At 37.8% G+C, this 11,134-nt stretch overlaps 1 pseudogene; it reads right to left on the reverse strand.

Annotated features, from left to right (window-relative positions):
- Window positions 1-5,294: 5,294 nt before the first annotated feature.
- LOC117795778 lies at window positions 5,295-10,809 on the reverse strand (annotated as a pseudogene).
- Window positions 10,810-11,134: the final 325 nt, after the last annotated feature.

An 11,134-nucleotide genomic window follows, 5' to 3' on the forward strand; every position in this document is an offset into this window, starting at 1 on the left:
CTGAGTCAAGACCATCCAAAAGTTGCTTTACATAATCACAATCTGTCAGGACTCTGGTTGTAATTGACAGAAACTCAACTCAAACTAGCTTAAGCAAAATAGGGGAAATGTTATAAAAGTGATTCTGACCACATTTAGGTCCAGTTCCAGAAGATGAATAAGTTTTAGTATAAAATATACAATGAACCAGAAATAATTTTATATGGTTCAATTAGACCTAGTCAGAAGAATGTTTATAATTACTACATCTGATTTCCTAATTTTTGAGCCAATCCTAATTAGACCCTTGCTAGCTTGACTGGATCTTAGGAGGAAATAAGCTAGTGACTCATAAAGCCCACTTGTGAGGGTACAGCCTCAGAAGAGAAAGTCCAGAAAAGACCCAGCCCTGCTGGAGGACATTTGAAACAGAGAGGGGGAGCATGATACAAATCTGAGGCTTGGAGATAGACCAGGCTCTTTGCTGGTTGGTATAATATACATCCTATTTGGACTATGCCCTGACTCAACCTCAATTCCCTAATTCTCCTAGGATGGACATTTGGGGACCCTGTAGCTGTCCTGGGAGGACCCTGTCTAGGAGGAGTCATTAGCACAGCATCTGCTGTCGGCCTAGCTCATGTGGAGGGAAAGGATGCCCAAACCTTGAAACCATTCTGCCCTGGCACTGTGGGAGAAGAAATGAGGGGACAAAGCAGTGTGCCACTTCCTTCTCTTAGATCAATACCACCCAATAAGTAAATAAGTAAATCCCCTCCCTTTTTAGAGCATGTGACCTAAAGAATGTTTTCTTCGCTTGAAACTTGTGAGTAGGCTAACGGATTTTTGGTTAAGCTAGTCTAGTTGTTCTTCTGAAACCCCATATTAAGGAGTTTGGACTTTATATCCTCAGGGCAGTGGAGAACACTGAATGATTTTAAGAAGAGGATTAACACAATCAGATGTGAGTTTAGAAAAATCAACTCTGGGGGCGCCTGGGTAGCGCAGTCGTTAAGCGTCTGCCTTCGGCTCAGGGCGTGATCCCGGCGTTCCGGGATCGAGTCCCACATCGGGCTCCTCCTCTGGGAGCCTGCTTCTTCCTCTCCCACTCCCCCTGCTATGTTCCCTCTCTCGCTGGCTGTCTCTATCTCTGTCAAATAAATAAATAAAATCTTTAAAAAAAAATCAACTCTGGTTGCTGTGTGAAGACTAGAATTATAGTGTTCAAGGCATTAGTTGATAGTCATCTGCAAACCGTCATATCACATTTAACAGATTCTGTTACCCTTGTAAATTACCAGAACAACCAAGAATTAAAATTTGTTGAAGAGTAAACCTGCATGAAACCTGTTTAAATATCAGACAAGCTAATGATCTACAGTGGAAGATTGTCCATTTTTAATAAGTGTAATAGATTATGCCTTTGTTTCATAGAGTCAGATTCAAACCTGTGGAGTTAATTAAGCTAATTGGCGGGAATCAGAGTTCACTGGTTACCACAAACTATGAGTAGCGTTAGTGGAAAAATGTGTTCTGATTATTTAATATTTTAAGCAAGTAAAATATAAAGAAATGTTAGCAGGTCAAGGCAATGCCCCAAGAACTGCAGAGCTAAGAAAAACAGGCCTCTTGGGCAGAGACTTGTATCTACATTTCTGTGACTTCTTTCAACCAGAACCATGTCTCGGACCATGACTCTAAATATATTCTCACTACCAGTTACAAAATCAGGCCTGTGACCTCTTGCAAGTGTTTATCACACCCAGGTATTTTGGAAACAATAAGTTGCTAATAAGATTTATGTTTGACCAGTTCTCGGGTCACAGAGGAGGAATGCTCTCCCTTGTTCTCTATAAATCAGCTCATCCAGGTAGACTTTTGGTTTGCTTTTCTTTCAGCTTCCTAATGTCCCTGTCAAATCAGGAACTGGGAGATTAATACACATTTGCTTAAGAATCAAGCAGGCAGGGGCGCCTGGGTGGCACAGCGGTTAAGCGTCTGCCTTCAGCTCAGGGCATGATCCCGGTGTTATGGTTATGGGATGGAGCCTCACATTGGGCTCCTCTGCTGTGAGCCTGCTTCTTCCTCTCCCACTCCCCCTGCTTGTGTTCCCTCTCTCGCTGGCTGTCTCTATCTCTGTCAAATAAATAAATAAAATTAAAAAAAAAAAAAGAATGAAGCAGGCAAGTCGGCTGCTCAGGGCGTGATCAGGGCGTGCTCAGGGCGTGATCCCGGAGTCCGGAGATTGAGTCCCACATCAAGCTCCTCTGCTGGGAGCCTGCTTCTTCCTCTCCCACTCCCCCTGCTTGTGTTCCCTCACTGGCTGTCTCTCTCTCTGTCAAATAAATAAATAAAATCTTTAAAAAAAAAAAAAAAAGAATGAAGCAGGCAAGTCTGGACCCAGTTTATCAAAGGATCTTTTGTTAAGAGGTAAAAAATGACTCTCTCCTGAGGAGAGAGAGTGAAAATCAAATGACTAAGCAGTGGGTGTAGAGAACAGACTGGGTGTTGCTGGGTGGGGGGATGGGTTGGGTGGGTGATGGGTTTGGAGGAGGGCACTTATGATGAGTACTGGGTGTTGTGTGTAGGTGATGAATCACTGGATTCTACTCCTAAAACTAGTATTACACTATATGTTGACTAGCTGGGATTTAAATACAAACTTGAATCAAAAAAACAACAAAAAAACCCCAATACAACTAAGCAGTGGGAAAGACCATGGCATACACTACAAATATTGGAAAATGTTATAAAGATGGTATGTGTAGCAAACTTTTAGGTCTTAAGAAGGAGACTGCTTTGCCAGTGACATCCAAGCCAGCTGCTGTGGTGGGCAAAGCAACCTCACTACATTCTTTGTATGCCAACCCCTCTCCAGTTGAGGTCTTGGCCCCAATTAAGTCAGTTCTGAGCTCTTCGAAGGTTTCTAAATCAATTCCTTCAGAAACTTGCAGTAAAATTTTGTTCTTCTCCCTCTTGCCTCAAAGTGATGGTAGCTTCAGGCATTTCCAGACCTTCCTGTTCCGCTGAGTCCTCTAGAGGAGACTTGTACAATTCTTCCTTTTGTTTCCCTATATTTGTAAAAAGTTCTTGCTTCCTCCAGGACATCTGTGTCTCCTCCCTACTTGAGGAGGAAACTCTTGCCCTCCACCCACACTCAGGGCTGCTAGGGGTAGGTTCACAGCAGGACAACTGGTTTAGTCATGCAATTCGAAATTACTAGGTACTCAAATTAAACTTAGACCAGTGAAATACAAAATGTGCTCTTGTGTTTGGCATTATATAAACTTCTATTATCATAGAATTTAGATTCTTGTAGAATGCCATAAGCCACAAAGAAGTGGAGAACTAAAATCCAAGACCAACTTGGCCTATCTGAGGTGATCATGTGACACTAATAAAGCCCACCAGTCCAGCAAGGAGTGTCCAGCCAGGTTCTGCAGGGATGAGCTCACACATGGTCTCACCTAGTAGCACACATGCAAATGCTATTCACACTGATGCTGAAATGGATATGTATTTATTTCAAAACTGAGAGCCCTCATAGACTATCCACATGGCAAGCCTGTGATTTCCGATCCTGGAGTATGAGATGGCTCCTTTTCAAATATTTATGAGAACATAAATTTTCAGTTTGCTTTCCCAAGTGAATCATAACAATTCTTGATGGGAGGATTCATCCAAAGAAATGAAAATATCTCAAGCCACTATTAATTAAAAGGAAATGTACTAAAACATATATCACTTTGGCTAGAAAGAAAGAGCATTCCAAGTCTGAAATATAACAGAACCTGCCAAATCTCATTGGAAAGGGGGACTAATTTGAGCCAGACAGGCCCTATCAGAGAAGTATCTAGCAATTCTGAGCTTTGTCAGACTTCAAAGAAATTGGTGCGGAAGAGCAAGAGTTAAGATGATAATGCTCTTAGAGGGGTTTTCTCAGACCAGCCCTATCAGGAAAGACAGTGAGACTTATCCCAACAAGAGAATTTAAGAATGTGGAGGATCGAAACACCCATAAGACTTAGCAAATGGGCACAGTACGTAAGCACTAAGAGATGGACACAATATTTTGGCCAATCCTTATCAAGGATCTGTTGGATGATATGGGCTATGTTGTGTTGACAAACGTTAAGGCCAGACTAAGGACTGAGGCAAACATACGCTAACTCAAACCCTCTCCAGAAGTTGGAAGCAACTTAAGTATTCATTGATGGGTGAGTGGATAAACAAATTGCGATATATACATACAATGGAATAATATTCAGCCTTAAAAAGGAAGGAAATTCTGACATATGCTACAACATAGATGAAACTTGAGGACATTGTGCTGAGTGAAAAAAGCCTGTCAAAAAATGACAAGTACTACATGATTCCACTTATATGAGGTATCTGGAGTAGTCAAATTCATAGAAACCAAAAGTAGAATGGTGGTTGCCAGGGGTTACGGGGAGGAGGTAATAGAATGTTATGGACTGAATGCTTGTGTCCCACCAAAATGTATCTGTTGAAATCTTAACCCCCATTGTGATGGTATTAGGAAGTGGGAGCTTTGGAAGGTGATTAGGTCATGAGGGTGGAGCCCCCATCAATGGGATTAGTGTCCTTAAAGAAGAGACCTCAGAGAGCTCTCTCCCCTCCTGCTATAATGATACAGTGAAAAGACTGCTATTTATAAACCAGAGAGCAAGCTCTCATCAAGCACCAAATCTGCTAGCTTGGACTTCCCAGACTTCCAGGACTGTGAGAAATCAGTTTTCTGTTTAATCCAACCTACCCAGTATGGTATTTTTATATAGCAGTCTGAATGGACTAAGACATGGGAGCTGTTGTTTGATGGTTACAGAGTTTCAGTTTTAGAAGATGAAGAATTCTGGAGATTGGTTGCACAGCATTGTGAATATACATAACATTACCAAGCTATATACTTGAAAATGGTTAAAATGGGTAAATTTATGTTATGTGTATTTGACCACAATTAAAACATTTCAAGACATGTATCAAAGTTCATATTTTGTGTAGGTACAGTTATTGTATATTAGTCATACTTCAATAAAACTGTCTTTAAAAAAGCAAAGAAAAAATAGTAACTCCAGATGAGGTCAGCAGAGAGGAGCCCATTTTGTCTGCATGGTCAGAGAAGACTGCAGTCCACATGGGGTACCTATAATAGATGGGGTCAAATGGACTAAGGAAGTTAACTCTGTGAAATATTTAATACCAATACTCTGCTAAATATATGGTAAAATTAAGAGATGTCATAAGGAATCTCCTACAAGTTAGATATATTGTTTCTTACTGCCACTGTTGAATATTCATTCAATTTTCCGTTGGCATTCAGGATTAATCATCCCAAACAACACTGTTGGTTGATTCAATGGTATGAGAAGCCCAAAGCAACCAGGTGGCAATCTTAATTTTTAGTTCAGTGGAATCATTATTGTGTCTACTGGTAGAAGCATTCTTCCCTCTGGAACTAAGAGCTCTAGGCCAGCAGAGAAGAAAACTGCAGGAACACAAAATAAAAATGTTGCTATTATTAGGAATAAGAGTGAGTGGTGCCACTCCCATTTCCACCCCTTGATTCCTGGACCCATGAATCCTGGCTATCTGAGAAATAGCACCAGATATTCAGTTCTGATTCATAGTTTATATAGCCTACTGGAGAAGCTTGCCCCAGCCCTGCAAGGTATTTCCACCGTGCTGGAACCATAACTGAGTCTTCAGAAGTCTATTCCACTGTTCCATCAAGGCAGCTGCTTTAGGGTGGTGAGGAACATGGGAAGACCAGTAAATTCCATGAACACGGGCCCAATTACTGCACTTCTTTCATTATGAAGTGAGTTCCTTGGTCAGAAACAATGCTGTATGGAATACCATGTCAGAGGATAAGACATTCTGTAAGTTCCTGGATGATAGTTTTGCAGAAGCATTGCAGAAGATAAATCCATATCCAGATTAAATTTGTATTTCAAGAAGGACAAAATGCTGCAAGTTCCAGGATGGAAGCAATCCAATGTAATCAGCCTACCACCAGATAGCTGGCTGATCATCCAGGAGGAGTGCCATTTTGAAGGCTCAGAGTTGGTCTCTGCTAGTTGTGGATTAGGCAAGGGTGACCACAGCCTGACCTTGGTGAGTGGATGTCCATGTTGCTGGCCCAGGCAAATGTCCACTATAGTCATTTTGTTCATGAGCACAGTAATAAATAACAAGGGGTGGAAAGTGAAAGAGACTGACCACTATCCACAAAACAGAACATTCTATACACTTGATTATTAAAATCCTCCTCTGCTGAGGTTATCCTTTGGTAAGCATTCACATGGAACACAAACATCTTCGCGGTTTTTGCCCGGAGAGGTCTATTCACATAACTTTCCCAGTTTTCTTGCTAAATTTCCATTATGTCACTTCTAAGACCCTGACCCCCAGCCAAACCATTTGCTGCAGCTCATGAATTGGTATATATTTGCATGTCTCATCATTTCTCTTTCTAAGCAAAGTAAATAACCAGGTACTTTGCTTGACATTCTGCTCACTGGGAGGATTTCCTTTCACTACTGTCCTTAAGGGATGTCCCAGAGAGGGACTGTAGTGTTGCAGCTGTTCACTTTTGGGTGGTGCCTGTACATGGTGAAGAAGCATCTGTAAACCAGGCCCAAATCTTCTCTTCCTCTGTCAGTTGATTGTAGGGAACTTCCCATGAGGCAATAGGTACAGGCTGGGAGAGAGAAGGTAGGGTAGCAGTAGTAGGTACAATGGGCATTTGAGCCACTTCTTCATGTAACTTACGTATGACTTCAGGATCTGATCAGAACTGATTATGTATATATCACTTCCATTTGATGATGGATTGTGGTACATGCCTAACTTTATGGCTTAGTGAGTTAGATAACAACCAGTTCATGATGGGTAGCAGGTCATATAGTAATGTGGTGGCCCATGGTTAAGTGTTCGATCTTTACCAAAGCCCAGTAGCAGGCCAAGAGCTGTTTCTCAAAAGGAAAGTAGTTATCCACGGAGGATCTTAGAGTCTTTCTCCAAAATCCCAAAGGCCTGTGTGGCAATTCAACTACAGGGGCCTGTGAAAGGCTCCAAACAGCATCCCTATCTGACATTTCAAGCACCATTGGATCTGCTGGATCATACGGCTCAACTGGCAGAGCAGCTTACACAGCAGCCTGAACCTGCTGTAAAGCCTTTTCTGATTCTGGGCCCCATTCAAAACTAGAAGCTTTTCTGGTCACGTGATAAACGGCCTGAAGTAACACACTCAAGTGAGTAATATGTTGCCCTCAAAAGAAGCCCACTAGGTATTGTACCTCTTTCTTGGTTGTAGGAGAGGCCAGACGTAACAACTTATCCTTTACTTTAGAAGGGATATTTCAACATGTCCCATATCACTGAACCCTTAGAAATTGCACTGAGGTGGAAGGACCCTAAATTTTAGTCAGATTTACTTTCCACACTTTGACACACCGATATCTTACCATAAATGCAGAAGTTACTACTTCTCACTCATTAGGTCCAATCAGCATAACGTCATGTGACAAACACAGGGGAGCAGCTATTTCTTTGAGATACTAATTTTATTCCCATTTGATGTATACCCAGAAGTGGGATTGCTGGGTCATATGATAGTCAATTTTTAATTTTTTAAGGAATCTTCATATTGTTTTCCATAATGGCTATATGAATTTACATTCCTACCAACATGGTTTCCCTTTTCTCTACATCCTTGCCAGAATTTGTTATCTTTTGACACTTTTTTCTCTGTAAGCTGTAGTCTTTATGAAAATGTATACTTTATTTATAGAAATACTATATTATTTATAACATTCATAATAATAATCAATATTCCTATTCAGGGCACTGAGTTTGGTTGATTTATAGACATTACTCTTGTGCAATAATCTCTTGACTTTTTTTATAATAGCCATCCTAACAAATATGAGCTGGTATTTCATTGTGGTTTTGATTTGCATTTCCCTGATGATTAATGATGTTGAGCATCTTTTTATATAACTGTTGGCCATTTATATGTCTTCTTTGGAAAAATGTCTACTCAGGTCCTTTGCCCATTTTTTTAATTGGGTTATTTGAATTTTTGCTATTGAATTGTAAGTGTTCCTTATATATTTTGGATATTAACCCCTTATTGGATATCTCGTAGGCTGATATTTTCTATCATTCTGTAGGTAGCTTTTCATTTTTTTTTTTGACTGTTTACTTTGCTGTGCAAAAACTCTCTATTTTGATATAGTCCCACTTGTTTATTTTTGCTTTTGTTGCTTGTGCTTTTGGTGTTGAATCTAAAAAATAATCACCAAGACCAACAACATGAAGCTTTTCCAAAACTTCAGAAATTTCATAGTTTCAGGTCTTGCATTTAGGTCTTTAATCCCTTCTGAGTTGATTTTATGTACAGTGCAATGTATAAGGCAAATACATAAAAGAAACATTGATAAATTTTTTTAAAGATTTATTTATTTATTTAGATACGGAGAGAGTGGGAGAGGGGAAGAGGGAGAGGGAGAGAGAAACTCAAGCAGACTCTGTGCTGAGTGCAGAGCCTGACATGGGGCTCAATCTCATGACCTTGAGATCATACCTGAGCCAAAACCAAGAGTCAGATGCTTAACCAACTTTGCCACCCAGGCACTCTAAAACATTGATGAAATTTAAAGATGATATTGATAAATCTGTCATCAAAGTAGACTTTAACATATCTCTCTCTCAAATAATATAAATAACACATGCCAAAAGAACATAATAATATAGATGATTTGAATATAGTTAATGAACTTGATCTAATATACAGACCATATATAAACTTGGCTCCTTAAGACTAGAAGTTCTCAATATTCAAAAAACATTCATTTTAACTAAGCTGCAGTAAATTTAAAATTGGTGCATAAAGGCTACATTCTCTGACAAGAGTACAATTAGGAGTCAATAATAAGAGTAAATAACAAAAAGATTAAAAATTTTTATATATTTGAAAATTTAAAAACACTCTTCTTAATCATGAGTCAAAGAACAAATCATATTGGTTATTAAATTGCTTAGTTCTGATTAATAATAAAATAATAAATATCAAAACTTGTGGCATGCAGTTAAAGTGGAACTTGGAGGGTAATTTATAGCTTTAAAGGTTTATCTTGGAAAAGAAGCCTGAAATGTAATGAGATTAGGAAATTTGAAAAAGAACAACAGAATAAACACAAAGAAAGGAAAGGGAAAATGAAAATAAGAGTAGAAATCAATGAAATAGGAAACAAAGATACAGCAAAGAGTGTCAGAAAGCCAAAAGTTAAATCTTTGAAAAGGCAGATAAAATTACTAAACCTCTGTCAATATTGATAAGAAGAAAAAAGAAATGTACAACAAAAAATATTATGTTACATTAATGTAATATTAATGGCACATAATATTAATATTACATTAATATATAAAGTCATTTCCTTTTAATCCTGCCATATAATATTACATTAATATAATATTACAATAATATGGCACTGATTAAAAGGAAATGATATTATGACCAAACATGCCAATAAATTTGAAATGTAGACAAAATGGACAAATTCCTAGAACATAAACCTGACTCTAGAAGAAATAAAAAGCCTTAATAGTCCTATCCTTATAACATAAAGTAGTATTTAAAACTCTTCAATAAATAAAACAGCATAGCTTACAGTTGTACAAGTGAATTCGACCAAATTTTCAAGGGACAGATATTTCCAATCTCATAAAAGCTCTTGTATAAAGTAGAAGAACAAGAAAAATCTCTTCCTCCCCACTCCCTGCTCTCCACCATCCAATAAATCTTATAAGGCCAGAATAATCTCAATGCCAACACCACTCAAAGATGATAAAAGAAGTATAATAACGGGGAGAAAGCACTCATGAATTTACACAGAAAAATCTTAAATAAAATGTTAGCAAACTAAATCCATTGATTTAAAAAAAAAGAATATAGCGGAATGACTGTAGAGGAGCATGAAAGAATTTTTGGGGTGACAGAAATGATCTTACATGTTGACTGTAGTAGTGGCTACATGATTGCATGTATTTGTTAAAATTCATTGAACTATATCCTCCAAAAGGTGAATTTTATTGTATATAAATTATACCTTAGTTAATCTTGTTCTTAAAAAAGGACACTTTATAGAATTCCACACCTATTTCATGATAAAAATTCTTAGTAAATCACATGAATAAAAGGAAAGATTCTTACTCTGATAAAGATTATCTACCACAAATTTACATAAAAAATCACATCACTCTTGCTAAGGAATGTTAGAAGCATTACTTCAAAATTAGAAAGAAGACAAAGATGTCCATCATTATCACTTCTATTCAACATTGCACTGGAAATTTCAGCCAGCATGGTAAGACAACGAAAGTACTGAGAAATGTAAAAATAGGGGGAAAAAAGAAACAAAATAGATTTTACCAGATAATATATTTGTCTACACTGAAAATCCCAAACGATATAATTAGAAACAATAATAGAAGTTAGCAATGCGCGTAGCTACATGGGCAGGATAAAAGGTAAACTTGTATTTTTATGCCAGCAAGAAACAAAACAATTTTAAAAAGGAAAGCATTTGTAGTAGCAATAAAAAATGAGGTACTTAAAGAATGAGTCTAACAAAACATGTACAAGACTTGTCTGTAGAAATTTAAATTTTTTTTATTGGAAAAAAGGAGACTCAAGTAAAAGGAGAGATTTATTTTTTGTCTGTAGGAATAGACAAATACATAGATTTATTACTAGGCAAAAAAAAGAAATTAGCTTACATGTAATATGGAACTTTGATACATGATATAGGTGGCATCACAAATCAGTGGGAGAAGAAAGAACAATTCAACAAATGGTACTGGGTACCATTGATTATTTATATAAAGAAAAATTAAATTTGGATCCCCAACCCACTCTACACACAAAATTAACTCTAGATGTATGAAACAAAATGTGAAAGGCAAAACTTAAAAAATGTAAAATAAAACACAAAGATCATCTTCCTGATCTTGGGATAAGAAAGAATGTCTTTAGCAAGACAAAGCACACTAACTGTAAGAGAAAAGGTAGTGTTAAAATTAAAAATTTCTCTTTAACGAGAAACAATAAAAAAAAATAAGAACACAA

This window comes from Ailuropoda melanoleuca, chromosome 2 (genome assembly GCF_002007445.2).
Source record: "Ailuropoda melanoleuca isolate Jingjing chromosome 2, ASM200744v2, whole genome shotgun sequence".
In the NCBI taxonomy this organism is placed as follows: domain Eukaryota; kingdom Metazoa; phylum Chordata; class Mammalia; order Carnivora; family Ursidae; genus Ailuropoda; species Ailuropoda melanoleuca.